The sequence below is a fragment of the Sphaeramia orbicularis genome, chromosome 18 (genome assembly GCF_902148855.1).
Source record: "Sphaeramia orbicularis chromosome 18, fSphaOr1.1, whole genome shotgun sequence".
NCBI lineage: Eukaryota > Metazoa > Chordata > Actinopteri > Kurtiformes > Apogonidae > Sphaeramia > Sphaeramia orbicularis.
This window is the reverse complement of record NC_043974.1, coordinates 34323566-34343733: the sequence shown is the minus strand read 5'-3', so window position 1 is coordinate 34343733 and position 20168 is coordinate 34323566. Positions and strand designations below refer to the sequence as shown.

General features: G+C 35.5%; 1 long non-coding RNA gene across 1 annotated transcript; it reads left to right on the top strand.

Annotated features, from left to right (window-relative positions):
- Positions 1-2630: 2630 nt before the first annotated feature.
- Positions 2631-19877, top strand: LOC115438412 (uncharacterized). The gene is made up of 4 exons (XR_003938065.1): positions 2631-2938; positions 10130-10133; positions 15621-15629; positions 19866-19877. It is a non-coding gene; the product is annotated as an uncharacterized LOC115438412 (long non-coding RNA).
- Positions 19878-20168: the final 291 nt, after the last annotated feature.

The following is a 20168-nucleotide window of genomic DNA, read 5'->3' as shown; positions in this document are numbered from 1 at the left end:
GGCGGAGGTAATGAAGTAAAAAAAAACAACAATAAAACAAGCAAAAAAAATAGAAAAATAATAGAAGAACCAACAAAATGTAGAAAATAAAACAAAATAAACAAATAAAATAACAAATGAAATGAATAAAAAACATTACAAATGCAGGTGTCTGTTGGTTAGGATGGGTGGATTTTGCTTCAATTAAGCAAAAAATTATCGAATTATTGTATTATTGTAGTTCAATGAAATCAATGAAGTTACCACATTTGGTTCCTTACCCATAAGTGGCAAAAAACAAAAACAAACAACAACCAAGAAGTAAATATAAACAAGTGGTTCCAGGCACAACAAGCCCCGCCCCTCACACATATTGTAGCTTATTTTGGCATCGATCCAGCTGATGTCACATGTCTATGCATGTGCTGATGTCAGCATAGCAATGGCCTCTATATATGTGCCAAGTTTGAAGGAAATTGAAACAAAATTGATGTTTTTATAGACATTTGAAATTTCATAAATGGGAGAAAATTTTTTTTTCAAAATTCATTAAAAATTTGAACTTTGAACCTACTTCTCCCAAAATTTAATGACATCTATTCTGGGTCACTGGCATCTATAAACCCAATTTGATGTGAATTCAACCAATAGTTTTGCTGCTAGAGGGTTAACAAACAAACAAAGAAACAAACAAACTGAACCAAAAACAGTACCCCTCGCCTCCTCTTCAGGGGGCAGGGTAATGAAGTCTTGTTAGGTCCTCCAATAACACACTCAGTTTCTCTGAGTGCCTTATAAAGGGTTAAAGAGTGAATGCAGCTGAATTCTAGTTTTAGTCTCTAATCCATTGAGAATCACTAAGAGAATCGAATCAGTGAGGATGTGGATAATGGAACCAGAATCACTAAACTCTTCTCAGTTTCCGTCTCTACTGACTGTGTCTCTTTCAGAAACATATTTGCCATGGGGCGAGCGGATTGGTGTTGGGCCACCGTGCATTTGGCCCCAGTCCAGCCCCTTTATCTGCCAATAGCAGCGTGATCTTGGAGATACTAATGAGAGCTCATATACCCCCGAAGCCTGGCTGAGCCGGTGGCAGGAAGCAGTCTGCCGAGGCGAACCACCAGGGCCAAAGGAAACCTTGTCTAATAACTGCCAAGACTTTCCTCAAGTTGGCAAAGTGTCGGCGGGCGTGACGTTCTCCGCCACTTCTCCTGGCTGTTAGGGGAGGCTCACTGGGGGATTCCACCGAACGCACCAAACTCAAACAAACAGGCCGCGTAACGTCGCGTGATTATTTCAATTCGGGCGTCGGGTGAGTGTTCTCTCATCTACGCTACAAATACAGCGTGTGGGCGGCAGCGACCTTTAGAACATCTGCCGGCAGTCACAGTACATGACCGCCAAGAGATTCCCCGATAAGCTCAATGATGAAAATAAAACGGACTCATACTGTACAGTTCAGTGTTACATTGAAAGACATGACTACATCCGAGGGTAGCATTACTTAGTTATTATTCTAAACTACACTTAACCTTTATTTGTGTGATAGTAGTTGGAAGGATCAAGCACAAGGCAGGATGGGAAATTTCTATAGTGTTTTTGCTGTTTATATGTCCAATCCACCATGTTATAGCTCTATAAAATACAGTTAAATCTGTATGAACAACTGAATAATGATAATGTCTTTGTAATATGAGTCATGGTTGTTCTGGCATCTGTACTAAAACATGTTCCCTTATGTCTGGAGAATTATTGGTAGGCACAATGTTGTTTTTTTCTAATGGTGCGGTTCATTTAAAAAAAAAAAAAAAGACCACTGAGACATGGACATTGTACTTGTCCGTATTATGATTTTGATAGAACACTGATTAATTTTTAACCTCCTAAGACCCAGGAAATGTCAGCAAAGTACAAGCTTTTTTGTTTTTTATTAAATATATTGTAAACATATTGGAAACATCATGATGCAACAGTTTTTTCAGATGTAGTTTTTAAAATTTTTATGGAATGTCCTTTGTGGTGGACAGTTTTCTTTTCTTTTTTTTTTTTTGTGTATAAAGTTGTGAAACTGTTGTCCACAAATGTGGACAGAAAACCCATAGCTGGGTCTTAGGAGGTTAAGACTGTTTACTCTACCAGGGCATTCACATTGAAATGGAAAATGAGTTAAAATTAAATTTTTCTGATTTGTATGTTTTATTGTTTCCACTTGAATAAAAATATCAGTGTTAAAAACAAATTAAATCAAATAAAACACATGAACAAAAAATGGTGGTATTTCATTTGCAGTTCCATTTATATAAGGGCAGTCCAACACACTACAATAATATTGTCATGGTATTTTAGCCACACACACCCCCACCCCCCCCAAAAAAAAAAAAAAAAAAAAAATAGACATAGACATGATGACATCAGCTGGATCGATGCTAAAATAAGATACAATATGTGTGAGGGGCGGGGTTTGTTGTGCCTGGAACCACTTGTTTAGCTCTGTTTTTGGTCACCACTGTTTAGTGTATATAAAGATGGACATAGTAAATCAGTCCAGCTGCTTTTTGGCACCTGGTTGAACTCCAAAAAGTAGTTACACAGTCAAAACATAGTAAAAATATGAAGAAAAAAAAAAAAAAAAGGAAAATCACCACCACACTGCAAACAACAGTAAAAACAAAAAACAACAAGGAAAATGGTTTAAAACAACAAACAACAAAGCCCAAATTGTCTGTTTTTACAGTGAGTCCGTCTCACTCACTGCTTTGTGTTTAAACCCCCATTCCACAAGCGGCAGGAGGCTGCACTGAGCATGCTCAGAAGTCTATGGAAAGCACAAGGTCTATTCTATCAGCACGTTTGGTCATTTTTCCTATTGAGCAAACAGTTGAATTTTTAGAAATATTGACAATAAATCCTACATTCCGAACGCTCACCACTGATACGTCAGGGGTTACGCAGGGGTGTCAAACTCATTTTAGTTCAGGGGCCACATTCAGCTAAATTAGATCTGATAGGGGCCGAACCAGTAAAATAATAACATAATAATATATAAATAATGTCAACTCCAAACTTTCTCTGTTTAACTCTTAAGTGCCAGACAGTAGGGGCTAATAAGCCTTAAAAGTGCCACAGAATTTGGCCGTTTTTCAGTATTTTGCGTCGTTTTTATAATATTTGAAGAATCCTGCAGGAAACCGCTCGGTAACATCCGACCAATTGCTGATTAGATCCAAAATGCACCGGACGCAGCCGATTCATTATTGATCGTAATTTGCATAATTTATAATAATAATAATAATAATAATAATAATAATAATAATAATAATAATAATAATAATAATAATATTTATTTACATAGCACTTTTCATACATTAAAAACTGTAGCACAAAGTGCTTTACATATCAGTTTAAAAATCAGTACCGCCCCCACCCACACCCACCCACTCACACCGCACACACACACACACACACACACACACACACACACACACCACACACACACACACACACACACACACACACACATATACATGCAAACCCACAAGCTCACACATACTTAAGAAGACTGACTGAGCACGGGTAGACCCAGAACAAAAATGTACAAGTAAAAGTAAAACATCAATTTAGGAGGCGCTGTCTCAGGGAGCCATCCGCACCAGGAGGCAGCCGCCGACCCCGCGACCAGGCACCAGCAACACAGCCCCGCATCCCAACTAGTGGGAGAGGGCCAACTGGGACCCCACCCACCAGAAAGGAGCGGACCCCAGTGAGAGAAGGTGCCACAGCCCCCGGAGTCCACAGCCGCCCCCGGCATGGAGGGCTCCCTCTGATGAAACACCGGAGAATAAGAAAACATTAAAAAGATATAAAAATATTATTCGGTCGCGTGACCTCAAATTCCCGTCTGCTTGGTCTCAAAAGGGGGACACAGAAAGAACGTCATCGAAATGTAGAAAGAAATGGGGGTGGATGGTTTGTTTGTACACAAATGTGGCGTGTTCTCCAAAGCCGATCTGATCGGCCCGTGGCACTTTAAAGGTTGTTTCGTAAAGCCGATTTAATCGGCCCATGGGCACTGAAAGAGTTAGAGAGCGAAAAAAGTAATTTACATTATGAAAATGTTTACATCTACAAACATATCCTTTCAAACAATGTGATTAACATGAAGAAACTGAAAAAATAAGTGTAATTTTAACAATATTCTGCCTCAGTTTATCATTTACGCATGTACATTACAACTTACAGATCCAGTGATCTACAAACACACAAAACATCTAATAACAAACAGAATATTGTTAAATTTGTACTTACTCTCTTAAAACGTTTCAGGTTGTTCCTATTTTTGTTCGGGTTATTCACATTTTTTGTGAAATTACACTTTGTTTTAGTGCAAATACATGAAAATATTTACATTTACTAAGAGAAAACTTTGGAGTTGTCATTATTTATATGTTATTATGATAGTATTTTACTGAATCCTGCCAACTTGAGATTGAATTGGTCTGAATGTGGAACCTGAACTAAAAGGATTGTTTCATTTCTTAGTGTATTTTTTGCATTTCACAAATTCATCCCAAGGGCCGGACTGGACCCTTTGGCGGGCCGGATGTTTGACACCTGTGGGTTAAAGGGTTAACAGTTACTACGGTTCCACTCTTCTCCACAGCAGAGGGGTTATCTTATTTTATATTGCGATATCAGAAAAGACGATTGTGAAAATGCTTCCAAATGTCTATCATCAGCTCTAGATGTAAAAATGACATGTGCATATTAATCGTACATATTCGCATGAGTGCCGGGTGAGTCAACATATTTACATGCATGCATTTTGGGGGTGAGAAACAACAAAACAAAAGAAACGCTCCTTTAAAAGCTTCAATGGCTAATTAATTTGATACCGCAGCATGATAATTAGTTAAACATGCATTGTTCCTCGCACATGCATGTCGTCATTATCCTGCCCGGCAACCATGGCACGACCTCTGCAGGGCGCACGTCTGACCACATACCATCAGTTCGCCTGGATAATGAGTATAATTGATTGGAGCCTCATTCAGATTCTGTGGAATAGAGCATGCAAATTGTCCTTGCCAAGTCATAATGAGGGCCCTCTTTAATGGCACAATCAAAAATTTCACTTCTAATTTTGCAAACTGAAGCGAGGGCTCTGTGTTGATTGCGTGGTCGGGTGCCAGCTTCAACAGCTCGTACACAGTTAGGTCGATGGTTTATCTCCATTCACCGAGAAAATGCGCCGCACGTATAGTACATACAGCCGCGGATGCAAACCGACATCCGAGAGCCGTCGTAATCCATATTTTATTCACTAGAGTTAGATTTTTTTTTTTTTTTCCTTTACTGTTTCCATTGATTGGTTTCTGACACCGGGTGCGAGAGAAGTTATTGTTTGTGCTCCATTGAGGGCAACTAACTGCGGAGACCCTCCATCACCATTATGCTTACAATGTCAATATCATGAGCACTTGATCCTGCATTATCCTCAAGGAGATATTCACAGTGGAACCTGGCAACAGAGAAAGCACACATAATTTTAAAGGCCGGCCCTTCGTTCAGCCACAGCCAGCCTATAAACACTTTAACTTTTGGTGTTTGCATTTCAAAATGAATTCTATCCAATATTAATAACATCCTACTGCAGTGGTTCCCAAACTTTTTTGTTTCGTGACCCCATTTTAACATCATAAATTTCTGGCGACCCCAGACATTCAAAACGGAGACTTTTTTTTTTTTTTTTTGCTAAAATTAATTTGTTTTGGATCATGTAATAGTTTGCTATACTATACTGAACAACAAAAGAAACCCAAGTTTTGGTCGTTAATTTAGGCAAGAGTTCAGCTGTCCTGTTGAGTTGTCAACTGAGATACACATTACAATAAGTGAGTTGTAACCATTGGAGCGTGTGTTTGCAGGCAAACACGACCACGAGTGGTGTTGAGCACGTGTACAAAGTATCGGAGGTGTGGTACGTAAAATCATGCCGCGGGCTGGATTGGAACCTTTGGAGGGCTGGTTTTGGCCCATGGGCCACATGTTTGACACCTGTGTCTTAACCCTTTCATGCATGAATTGTGAGAACCTTAGTCAAGATTTTTTTCTTCAGTATTTTTATTCCTCCTTAGGCATGAAAAAAACAATGCAATCAAGTTTTTTTTTCTATGGAGTTACAAAAAATATCCATGCATTTAATTTTTGAAGTAAAGAAACACGTGTTTAAAACCCAATATCAGAAAGTGATATGAAAACAATGAAATAAAAACGTTTTTAATGCTGCTAATCTGATGTCTTCTCACATTTTAACATATTCTAATGCCAGTAATTACTCACTTCATGGAGATAATATGCAAAAAAAACCTTCTTGTCTAACAAATAACATTTGATTTACACTCAAACATGTTAGTGCAGATCAGGTTTATCAAAAACAGCAAAGTTACAGTAATGGTCTGAATGTCAGTGTATGGGGGATGGTGCGTAAGTGTTCACTGTGTTGGCTGATATGCACTCAAAAAAATGATTCTTGGCTCTAATAAACATGAAGTAATATTTTGAAGTAAAATGTAACTGAAATATATGAAATTTAAAGTTTATTTATCCGAAAAAGTCAAACATAATGTGAATATGCTTTGTATAAAGTGAATCTAAACATTAAAATAAACTTTATTTACTAGATCACATAAAAAGGCTGAGCGTCACAGTCAAACACAGTTTATGTAAACGTTTGCATTAACTAAAGCAAATCTGACTGAAGGTATTTAATTTATTCATATTGACTCAATATGATAGAAAAAACATTGTATTAAATGCAACTCTTTACATTAAACTTATGTAATAAAATTAACATGGAAAATTTACATGTAATTAAAATACATAAAGTCAACATTTTTGGCTTAATTATTTTTTGAGTGTGGAACTAAAACATCCAAACCCATTAAAATACAAGAGAACAGCTGGAGAAGAACTGTCCACTGGAGTGACCTATGCATGAAAGGGTTAAACCGACCACAATGAACATTTGACAGATAAACAGAACCACACTGCTTCAGTTTCAGCTTCACAGTTCGTCATGTCTTGTACGGACTGTGATTGTCTCTGTCAACTCACCATATATTTTTATTAGTAAGTTTTTATTTTTATTTTATCAATTACTAGAAATTTCAGGCGACCCCATTTGATTTCCAGGCGACCCCACATGGGATTCCAGACCCCAAGGTTGAAAAACACTGTCCTACTGTCAGAAAGCGTTATCTCTGTGTTATTGGAAGAGCTGTGTCTTTGTGAAACTTTTGCAAGACTTGAGCATTGGCGGCATCTTTAGCAGTCCTGTCATCCCCAGACTAATGAATGAATTAACAAATGAAAGAGGATTTGCTTGTCTTGGGCTCTCCCTCAGAGGAAGGTTAATTTCCATTCAATATTCTAAACTGCTTAGAACCCAGGACTTTATCCAAACGCTAGCCTTCTCTCAAACGCACTGGTCTACCCCGTCTAACCTCTTGGCCCATCCTTAATCCTTCAGGATCCCGTGGTCAATATCTTAAGATTGATTCACCTTTCTAGTCAAATAAACTATTAAATCCATTAGCGGGGACGGCTCAGGCCTTCTTACATTTGATTACAATCAATTACTATCTTCTGCCGCAGATCTGATCCTGCGGTTCCGTCCAAATGGTAAAAGGCTTGACTCTGCAGACTGAAGCGGCGACCTTACAAAGTGAATACGCAGCCTCGGATGAAAGTTACTATGTAAGCGTCTCGACTCTCTGTGCATTTACGGTTTTTGCTCAGAGGCACCGATCATTATCTCGCTGGCGATGGTGGTATAAAATGAAATCCCGAGGCCTCTAATGACAAAGATTTATAGGTGGGTGTAGTACCATATTTATCATGGATTATTTAACATCGAGATTCTGTGTGATGAGCGTGGATGATGTGTGGGGAGTGGAGACGTGGCACATGAATCAGGTCCGAGCCAGATACAGAACCCGGCGCCGCCACCAAGGACAAAGACTACGAATAAGGACAAAAAAAAACAGTAGAAAGTTAAGTCGCAAGTCTGGAAGAACTTTGACTACGAGTGTAGCTGCACAGATAGAACTGCTGTTTCACTTTGACTCAACGGAAGCCGCTCCTATAAATGTCCCACACTCACTGTTTCCGTCAACTTGATTTTAATAGATGTTTTAACCCTTTATCAGCCAAGTGACTATTTTGGTCATTTACATATACATTACAAGACAGTTCCAGTGAGTCCAGTGAGTCAATAATCTCAGGTCCAATGTGGTCTCCAGGGTCTGTAAGGTCCACCTCTGCATGAACAGTGAGTGGACCTGCTGTGTTCGGTACCATGAAGTAATGTTACTAATGTAAGGAATGATGTTCAAAGGGATCATGTGGATGTGGACAGGGGTCTGGAGCAGCACTGATGTGGGTCTAATGTTCTAAAAATGTTGTTCTAATGTTCTAAAATATATGGTCTTTTCACATTACATTGGTGTTTCTGCCCCATGAAGGGGAGGCAAGGGGTATTGTTTTTGGTTTGGTTTGTTTGTTTTTCACACTCTAACAGCAAAAATATTATTTGAATTCATACCAAATTGGGTTTATAGATAGCTAGTGACCCAGAATAGATGTCGTTAAATTTGGGAAAAGTAGGTCAAAGTTTACATTTTTTATGAATTTTACAATCCTTTTTTTTTCCCCAATTACTTATAATGGGCAAAATTTCACATGTCTGTTGCAGCAAAACTATTGGTTGAATTCATATCAAATTGGGTTTATAGATTGTCAGTGACCCAGAATAGATGTTATTATATTTTGGGAAAAGTAGGTCAAAGTTCAAATTTTTTATAAATTTTTTAGGTCTTTTTGTCTCCCATTTACTTATGAGCAACATTTCACATGTCTATAAAAACATCAATTTTGTTTCAATTTACTTCAAACTTGGCACATATAGAGGCAATCAATATGATGACATCAGCTGGATCGATGCCAAAATAAGATACAATACATGCGAGGGGCGGGGTTTGGTGTGCTGGAACCACTTGTTACTTTTGTGACATCTTTATACATTTTTTATTGTCATGTAGAAAATCAAGGTTAATGAAGTTACCCAACAATAAAAATTAAACCATAAAACACAGTCAAGTAAAAAAAAAATAAAAAAGGTTAATGAAGTTACCATGTTTGATCCCTTGCCCTAGTGGCAAAAAATAAATAAATAAATAAAATCCAAGAAGTATACATATATATATATATATATATATATATATATATATATATATATATATATATATATGTATATATATATATATATATATATATATATATATATATACACAAGAAAAAGACATAATGACCTAAAGAGTAACTTTTTAGTGAGATATTCCATTAGCAGATTTTTTTTTGCTTAATTCAAGATTTTATTTATTTTTTTTTTACTTAACTGAAGCAAACAAAACAAAAAATCTGCCAATGGAACGGGCAGGGTTTGTTGTGGCTGGTAGCACTTGTTAAATTTATTTATTTTTTTGCCACTTATGGGTAAGGAACCAAATATGGTAACTTCATTGACCTTGATTTCTACTTTTTTTTTTTTTTTTTAAATTTCATGAAAGTAATCATAAAATCTTTGCTATATCCCCAATAACACACTAAGGTTAGCATGTTGAATTTCAGAGTCTTTCTATGAGCGCCCTATGAAGGGTTAACCTGTTAAATTCTGGTCCATTTGTTTCCAGTGGGAAACATTTCAACGTAGCATAAAACACTGGATTAGCCCAAAGCAGAAGCTTCATTCTTCTAAAACCAAGTTTGATCAGACTTAATTCGTTATCACTGCTTCCTGATGTGACCTTTTATTTTTTGCTCTTCTGTCTCGTTCATTGAGTTTTATCGGTAGATAAATACTCTTTGTTCTGTTGGATGTGCTTAGCGTTAGCTTAGCGCTGCACAGTTGGTCTCATTGGTCCGTTTTATTACATTATTCATAACACATGCTGGTCTCAGACTGTTAGACAATTGACTATGAAATTTTTAACTATTGTTCTTCTGTATACGTGGATGTATAGAATTTGTATGTTCATACAAGTGTTGAATAGTGTTACCATGGCACACAGATGAAAATGTGGCTGGTCAGTAAAGTAGTGCAAGCAGTATGAAAAAATAATGCAGTAAGGTTAAAAATACTGCTGTTATTGTTACTGGTACGCTATTGTTTGGTGTGTTTGTAGTGTAAAAGAGGAAAATTATGCCAATAGTTGGTGACACAGGCTGTTACACTGTAAAAAATCTAAATCTGACCAAGTGTATTTTTCTCGTTTCTAGTCCAAATATCTCATCATACTTAAATAAGACATAATCACCTAAAGAGTAACTTTCCAGTGAGATATAAGAACTTATATGATCTTACCAAGATCTTTTTCACTTGCTCCATTGGCAGATTTTTTTGCTTGAATTAAGCAAAAAAAATCTTGAATTAAGCAAAAAAAAATCTGCCAGTGGAACAAGTGAAAATGATCTTGGTAAGATTTCTTGAAAGAAGATTTTCAAGAACTATTGTCTAAAAATAAGTTCTTATATCTCACAGAAAAGTTTCTCTTTACACTGTTTAAAAAAAAAAAACAAAAAAACAAAACTTAAAAAAAAAACCCAGTAATATTCTGGCAGTAGGGGTGCCAAAAAAAATACTGTTAAATAACAGAAAATAACTATCTCATAAATATATGGTAATTTTCCATAATCAAAATACAGTTTTTTTCCCTAACTTTACATGAGATTTTTTTTTTTTTTAATGTTTAATAAAGAATGTTACATGTATTAAAACAATCAAATTATATATATATATATATATATATATATATATATATATATATAATTTTCAGTGAGACTCAGTTGTACAATCCACTGATAAAAACTGTATTTGGACAGTTTATCAGTGCTTATACATGTTATACATTCACAAAAATACATTTATTCAACATTTTTGTTATGAAACCTCCTGTAATTACACAAGATATTTGTCAATTAACAAACAAGTCTTGTTAAACTTACAGAACAAATACTTCTTTTATGGTTGATTGTCAGTAATTTTATCTCATTTTTAAATTATTTTTACAGTATTAAACTTTAAATTAACAGTGTAATCTCATAAAAAGAAAAGAAATATTTGTGAAATTACGATACATTTGCAAATGTATTTTAACTGTATTTTTCTGTGAAAAAAAGAAAAAAAAATTCCATTAAAAATGGAAATTTTTTGGTTATCACAGTATACAGTTTTTTCATGTATTTTACATTGACGTGTAGAAATCACAGTCTATTTTGTCATTTCATTGATATTTTCCTGTATCTAAAAATACAGGAAAAATCTGTAAATAAACAATCGACATTCTGTTGAATTACAGATTTTTTTACAGTGTAGGTGATTATGTCTTATTTTAAGTGTGATGAGATATTTGGACTAGAAATGAGAAAAATACACTAGTAACATTTACAGTTTTCCCAGTGTATATTGAATAAAACTACTGATTTATACTGATAACATAGGTCTAATCAGTCTCATGTTTTCTGATGTAGAAATTTTACATATTTGACATTTAAATTTTCACTAAACAAGTCAGAGAAAGCTATAACTAAGTACAGAGATCAGCTCTAAACTATCGTCATGTTGGTTTTTTTTTTTTTAACTCTCACCCATATAATACACTGAAGTGTTATAATCTAGGCTATTATCCAGATTTTCCCTTTGACGGTAAGTGCAGTACTCCATGCTTACATCATACCGATGTGGGAAAAGGTATGAATCACACTGTCTAAACCCAAATGGTGCTCTATTAAACTAGATTAATGCCAGCTGATGCTATGTCACTAATAGCTTTTAGGTATTCTGTGGTATATGGGAGCCTAATGGTCCAGTGAATCAATAGGAAACACTTAAAGGACATTGTATGTACAAACTGCTGCGGCTCAGGGACAGAGGTTTCGACTGTTTTAACTGTCAGTGGGCGACCATGAGGAGGCGATGACGTGACAGACTTACAGCTGACAGGTCATTGTCAACACTGATTAGTGTTGCACTGTTAATTATAGTCCCCAATTAAGTCAGTGTGCTTCTTAATTTTGCAGTGTCTCAAAAAAAAAAACTGCTCACAGAGTCTACATGCACTGAAAAAAAGGAATATCTGACTTCAATAAAGTGAGCTGAATGTGGAATATTTATCTTGAAAGATCTTTTTTTTTTAGATTTATTTACTTATTTAGACTAAATCTGGTTCAGATTATTTAAGTTGGTCCAAGAAGTTTTATCTTGAACTACCCCACTTAGATATTACAACTAATTATAAGCAATAATTAGAACAAAACAAGCTCATTGTTGGTGGATGAGTATGGAGGACACAGGAACTGTTTAATGCAGTTTGGTCCACACATATGTACATGTATATAGTCCAGTGGCGGCTGCTCGTCTTTCAGACAGGGGAAGCTCATTGTCGGCTTACATTAAAAAAATGTTCAAGTTATTTAAACATAAATTCGTCCCTCTGTTCCTTTTTAAGAAAATGGTCAGTGACCTTATCGTACCAACTAAACAAGAAAACACTGAAATTATGTTAATTGAAACAAGGAAGTACAATGAGTATGTTTTATTTACAGTGCAAGAAATGAACAAGTAGTTTCGTAGTGGTTTCTCTCTCCATTTCACAGCAGAATGTGTGACGGTATTAAACTGAACTCTGTCAAGTGAAGGAGTAGATCTGAAAATAGCTGTCAATCAAACGGGATTCAGCCTTTCGACTGATCCTCCAATCAGCACGTGGGATTCTGGCGTCCAGCCCGGCCGAGCTCCGCCCACAGCTCCATTCACCCCCAGAGACGTCTGGCGTCCAGGGGCGGGACAACATTGTGGGCATTTATCCAATTACCGGTCCAGTTTTGAGGCAATGAAAAAAACCTGTTCCACTCAGTCCCATTGAAGTGCATGGACGCTGAGCGTCTACGGACAAATGCACTGAGCAGAGATCGAATGAGAAAACAGCGCAACGGGAATGTATGAGAAGGGAACAACATGGAGTCTGATGATTTGTGATAAAGCTGATTCTGAACGAACTCGTCTGTGATGAACGTGTTCTAACAGCATTGGAGTCAATAAAATGTCAACACAACCGAAAATTTTTGACCATTTAATTTTAGGCTGAGCTTCCCTGGCAGTCTGAGAAATCACCCTCTGGTACTGAGTCATTACATAGTATACAGTCGCTGGAAAAATTATTAGACCACCCTTGTTTTCTTCAGTTTCTTGTTCATTTTTAATGCCTGGTACAACTACAAGTATATTTGTTGACAATATAATGATAACAACAAAAATAGCTCATAGTAGTTTAATTTCAGAGCTGATATCTATCCATTTTCCCATGTTTCTTGATAATAACCAAAATCACTTCAGTTCTTACATCAATATCTATGGCATTGTACTGACAAAAACAGTGCTTTTAGGCATTCCATGTTTTTTTTTCTGTCTGTTTTAGTCACATGATACACACAGGAGTTTAGGACTGGATTGCAAAACCATTGTTTTTAATAATAGTAATAATAACAATAATAATAATATAATGGATTAGATTTATATAGTGCTTTTCTATGAACGCATACTCAAAGCGTGTACAGAGGATCCATTATTCATTCACTCTCACATTCTCCCTCTGGTGGTGGTAAACTACATCTGTACCCACAGCTGCCCTGGGGCAGACTGACAGAAGCATGGCTGCCAATCTGACCCTACGGCCCCTCTGACCACCACTGAACATTCATACACATTCATACACCAGTGTGAGCAGCAGCACTGGAGGCAAGGAGGAGAAGTGTCTTGCCCAAGGACACAAACAGCACATGGACTGAGTGGGATTCGAACCACCAACCCTTCGTTATTGGACTCTACCATCTGAGCCATGGCCGCCCATGACTTTCGATGGTCTAATAATTTTTTTCCCGCGACTGTATATATATATATATATATATAATCATAGAAAAAAAATCTTACTATGAAGATTTGAAACACGTATATTTTGCACTTCATGTTATAAATAGTCATATTATTTTTCACAATTTGTATTAGGTTAGAATTCAAAAGTTGTTCATTTTTGGATAATTTTTTTAAAATTCTCCCACTAAAATCAGCGTATTGTAAACAATGACAAATCACTACATTAGAGCCCTTAAATCTTACTATGAAGTCTTGAAACAAACAAATTCTGCTTATAATAAGAATTTTAGCATCATAATCCTGCGATTTTCTTACTGCACTGGCAGATAATTTTATTTGAAAGAACACATTTTAATCCACTAATGACTTTATTTGTCTTATTTTGTACAGGCCTTTTTTTTACAGTGTGTATTTGTGTCCACATGTTGTAGGTTTGTTTTGTTTGTTTTTACCAGTACATTAGTGCGATGCCAGTTTAAATCCTTCTGATTCTTCAGGCCATTCTGTTGCTCTTGCACATTTTTCCTGCTTGGGAGAATGTTGCTCCATCTTAATCTTTGAATTTTTGCTCAAAATAGTATCATAATCTTTCTGCGTCACACAGTTGAGGTATATTCTGGGTGATAGAATTTTTTGGTAATCCTTTGGATTAACAAGACTTCTAATACCTGGAGATGCAAGTCAACTGCACTTAGTAGGTAGTGCATGTAAGGCTGTGGAGCTGCACCAAGAGGAGGAGGGAGATAGAGTGTTTAGGATGAAAAGACAGAAGAGAGGGAGAAGGGAGAGGAAAGATGGAGGGAGGACGGAAGATAGAAAGGGCTTTAATGCCGGTGTCCCCTTTTAGACATGCTTTTAATTCCACTGCAGGAATATCAGCAATATTTAACTGGAAATGTCACAGAATGTCAGTCGGAAAATGTCCAGTAGGGAAGGACTGGAGGGTGACCTCAAACCTCCCCTTTAAGATGAAATAAATATGCCTCTGTGGTATTGTAAAGACAGGTTTTGTTTTTTTCAAGGCATGATTCCTCCATTTTACAGGGGCTATTCATTTTCAAAGCAACGGAGGGGCGAAAAGCCAGAAGACAGGCCAGGGAGAGATAAATGAACTCATCAATCGTGGCGAGTGGGACACAGCAACGGCTGACATCTACCCTGTCATTTCCAGCATCCGTTGGGTAATTGTTGAGTTGCGGCGTAGCGCTTTTGTCCAATGGACCTCTCGCTTCCTATGTGGATTAGCCCCAGCAAATGCGAAGAAGAAGAAGAAGAAAAAAAAAAAAAAGAAAAGACCGGTTAATGTTTCCTGAGCGATTTATTGGTCAAACATTTTACTATGAAAGCATACATTAGAGGCTGAGGGGGTCACCTCCTGATGAAGCGTTCATCCAAAGTCAAGCATGAGGAGAATACACCTGCCACTTTACTTACTTTAACCTTCAGAGCACCGCTAGACTACACTGTAAAAAAAAAAAAAAAAACATAAAAATGGTAATGTTCCGGCAGCAAAGGGTGCCGAAAAATACTGTAAAGCGGGGGTGTCGAACTCATTTTGATTCAGGGGCCATATTCAGCCCAGTTTGATCTTAAGTGGGCCGAACCAGTAACAATAATGACTTAATAACCTATAAATAATGACAAATCCAAGTTTTCATTTGTTTAGTACAAAAAACCTCCCAGTTAATTATGAAAATATTTACATTTCACAAAAAGATGTGAATAACCTGAAAAAACAGAAATTTCATTTGAAAAAATTAGTGCAATTTTAACAATATTATGCCTCGACTTATTATTTATACATGTAACATTACACACAGTGTTACAGAAATATTGGGTAACAGGCAGAATATTGTGAAAATGTTGGAGTTTGGAACTAAAATAAGAACAATTTCTCCAATATTCCATCTCTTATATTAACACAACTCCAGATCACAGAGGATCAATAAATGCACAAAACATTTAGTAACAGGCAGAATATTGTTCAAATTGCACATTTCGGGTTGTTCATCTTTGTTTATATTTATGTATTTATTTTGTGTTTTATTGTGAAAAATAGTTTTGTGAATGTAAATATTTCACGGTGTAATCTTATTTTTTTCACGTAAATGTTTCACAAAGAAAATAGTTGTTGTCATTATTTATGGTTTACTGTGTTGTTATTTTTACTGTAGATCACATTGGTCTGTATGTGGAACCTGAACCAAAGGATTTGGAAACCTGACTGTTCAGGTTCATTTATGCACTTTCATCTGCAGGGCCGGAAATGGAACCTTTCGCGGGCCAGATTTGGCCCCCGGGCCGCATGTTTGGCACCTGTGCTGTCAAATAACAGAAACTAACCATCTCATAAAAACACGGTAATTTTACATAATTAAAATACAGTTTTTTGCCCTAACTTTACATGAGATTTTGCATATTTTTTGGACTTTTTAATGTTTAATAAAGAATATTTTCATGTATTAAAAACAATTAAATTACCTATAAATATATATATATATATATAAAATAATTTTTACTTTATTGAGTAACATGAAAGCCATTATCGTGATTTCCTTCAGATAATTTATCTGTCTGTGCTTCAAGGTGACGACTGTTTTATAACGTGGGCCACTTTAGCCCAGCAGGTATTGATTATAGTTTTAATACATGCTCTTAGGCTGTTTTTTTTTTGACACAATCAGCTGTAAGGTCATTGGTTTTTTTTTGTTGTTTTTTTTTGTATTTTTGGTCAATAGAATATATTATGCAAACAGCGTTGAAACCGGTACAACAAATCCATCAGCGTCTGCACAGATCAGCAAAACTCCAAGCAGATCTCTGGGTTTTCTTATCTCAGGAACATGCATTACAATCAAATAATAATCGTTATTTCTCTACACTGTGAAAAAACAAACAAACATAAAAAAAACCCAGTAATATTCCAGCAGCTGGGGTGCCAAAACTACTGTAAAATAACGGACAATAACCATCTCATAAAAATACGGTAATTTCCCATAATTAAAATACAGTTTTTTGCCCTAACTTTACATGAGATTTTGCTTTTTTTTTTTTGTTTGTTTGACATTTTAATGTTTAATGAAGAATACTTTCTTGTATTAAAACAATTAAATTACCTATAAATATATATATAAATAATTTTCAATGAGACTCAGTTGTACAATCCACTGATAAAAACTGTATTTGACAGTTTATCAGATGCTTATACATGTTTATACATTCACAAAAATACATTTATTCAACATTTTGTTGTGAAACCTCCTGTAATTACACAAGATATTTGTCAATTAACAAACAAGTCTTGTAAAACTTACAGAACAAATACTTCTTTATACAGTTAATTGTCAATAATTTTATCTCATTTTGTTTTTTTTTGTTTTTTTTTTTACAGTATTAAACTTTAAATTAACAGTTTAATCTCTAAATAGAAAAGAAATATTTGTGAAATTACGATACATTTGCAAATGTATTTTAACTGTATTTTTTCTGTGAAAAATTTCTTTAAAAAAGTGAAATTTTATGGTTTATTCACAGTTACAGTTTTTTCATGTTATTTTACATTTGACATGTAAAATCACAGTCTGTTTTTGTCATTTCATTGATATTTCCTGTATCTTAAAAATACAGGAAAAATCTGTAAATAAACTGAAAATTCTGTTGAATTACAGTTTTTTTTTTTTTACAGTGTGAAATTCTTATTTTAAGCAGATATATTTGTTTAAGTCTTCACAGTAAGATTTAACAGCCCTACTGTAGTAATTTTTCATTGTACAATGTGATTTTAGTGGCAGAATTTTACAAATCATGCAACAACGAGCAACTTTTGAATTCTAATATAATACAAATTGCGAAAAATAATATGACCTTTTATGACATGAAGTGCAAAATGTGCATAATATACCAATGATGATGCACTGTAAAAAAAAAAAAAAAAAAAAAAGGCCCTGGACAAAAATAAGAAAATTAAACTCATTATTGGGTTAAAATGTCTTATTTCAAATAAAATTTTCTGCCAGTGCGGTAAGAAAATCGCACTATTATCTAAGGATTATGATGCCGAAATTCTAATTTAAGCAGAATATACTTGTCTCAAGTCTTACTTTTACGATTAATTGTCAGTAATTTTATCTCATTTATTATTTTTTTTACAGTATTAAACTTTAAATGAACAGTTTAATCTCATAAATAGAAAAGAAATTTTGATACATTTGCAAATGTATTTTAACTGTATTTTTCTGTGAAAAAAGAGAAAATTCTTTTAAAAAAGTGAAATTTTAGGGTCATTCACAGTTACAGATTTTTCGTGTTATTTTACATTTGACATGTAAAATCACAGTCTATTTTTTTTTTTATTTCATTGATATTTCCTGTTATCTTAAAAATACAGGGAAAAATCTGTAAATAAACAGTGAAAATTCTTTTAAATTACAGATTTTTTTTTTTTTTTTTTTTTACAGTGTATAAATAGTGAAGCTAGTGATTGGCTTATCTTGTCCTTGCGGGGTACAAAAGAAGCAGAATATCATGGTGCAACCGGACATATTTGCACCACTGTAACCTTAGTAGCTCCCCCAAGATATTTACTTCCCTTTCAGCCGTGACTAAGCAAAGATGTGATGAATGGTTGTGCCCACTCCCACCTCCTGCATCGGCGCATTTCATGTAAAAAAAAAAAAAAAAAAAAAGAAAAAAACAGGCTTCACATTTATGTAGCGTTGATATTTGATATTTGATATTTGAACCCGCGCGCTATGACTATAAACAGCCCGTGGGCTCGATGATGTGGGAACCGACATTGCGAGGTAGCTCATTGTACCAAAGCGAGGGGATGCAGGGAAATATAAAGCCACTGTAATCCAAAATCAATAAGGCCGGAGACAGACAAAGTATTCCACTAACAGTAAAAAGAACAAGGGGCACATTCCAGCAAAAAAAAAAAAAAAAAAAAAAAATGCAAAGGGGGGGGATTTTTTTGGGTCTTTCTTTCAAGCTGCAGTGAGGAAAATGATCCACTTATGCTCTATCAAGACATTACTGTCGCCAGTAGAGCTAGGATTGTCAAATTAGATCCACATTTGCTTTGCTGCAGTGCATCAGAACATCTCTTTTTCCCCTTCCCCTTTTCTGTCTTTTCCGCTACATCTCCCTGTTGGACATCTACCTCAGTGCTTTTAACATTAAGGAAATTGATATTAACATAATGGGCCTAATGCAGATCATTACCAGCCCAGCCAATCAGGTTCTAATCCGAAGTCGGGCAAATCACATCCAGCTGACCCCAACAGGAATGGCAATGAAGTCTGGAGGACTCCCAGGACTTTATTAATGTCGGCTCATTTCAGACATGGATTACACCCACAACTTCATGTCTAATTTCTATGTACCGGTTGGTCCGGTCAATTATTTGAACCCATAAAAGACCCAGTGCTACTTTGTGTCAGTTCCCAAATGATAATAGTAACTACAGTTGACTATTATTAACCAGTAAATGAAGATTATAGGAAAATAACACCATACAAAAGGTTATACATGGTATATAGTGTTACTATACAATGTAAATCCACACCCTGGTAACTGCAGAATGAAGTAAAAGAACAAAACTTTGAAATATTTTCAAAGTGTTTTAGCTGAGAATCTAAAAAAGAAAATAATAATAATAATTGTTCATTTTTTCCCATTTTACAAAGGTTTTGTATTTTTTTATCCTCATTTTTCCTTAAAATTGTCCGTTATTGCAGTTTACCCACATTTTCTATGGTTGTCAAGGAAATAAAACATGGCCATGAAAGATGACAAACTGATTTTACACCAATTATTACATGTATTACAGTGGCGGCTGCTTGTCTTTCAGAGAAGGGAAACTCATTGTCGGCCTTACATCAAACAAATTGTCAAGTTATTTAAACATAATTTCGGCCCTCTGTTCTTTTTAAGAAAATGGTCAGTGACCTTATCGTACCAAGTAGGCATCTTTTCCAGGGACTTGATAGCTAGTTCACTCCGACCTAGCCAACAGTATGATTGATTTAACCATCTACAAAACGATATATTTCATAGTGGTTTCTCTCTCGATTTCACAGCAGAATGTGCGACAGTATTAAACTGAACTGTGTCAGTGAAGGAGTAGATCTGAAAATAGCTGTCAATCAAGTGGGATTTAGTCTTTACACTGATCCTCCAATCAGCATGTGGAAGCCTG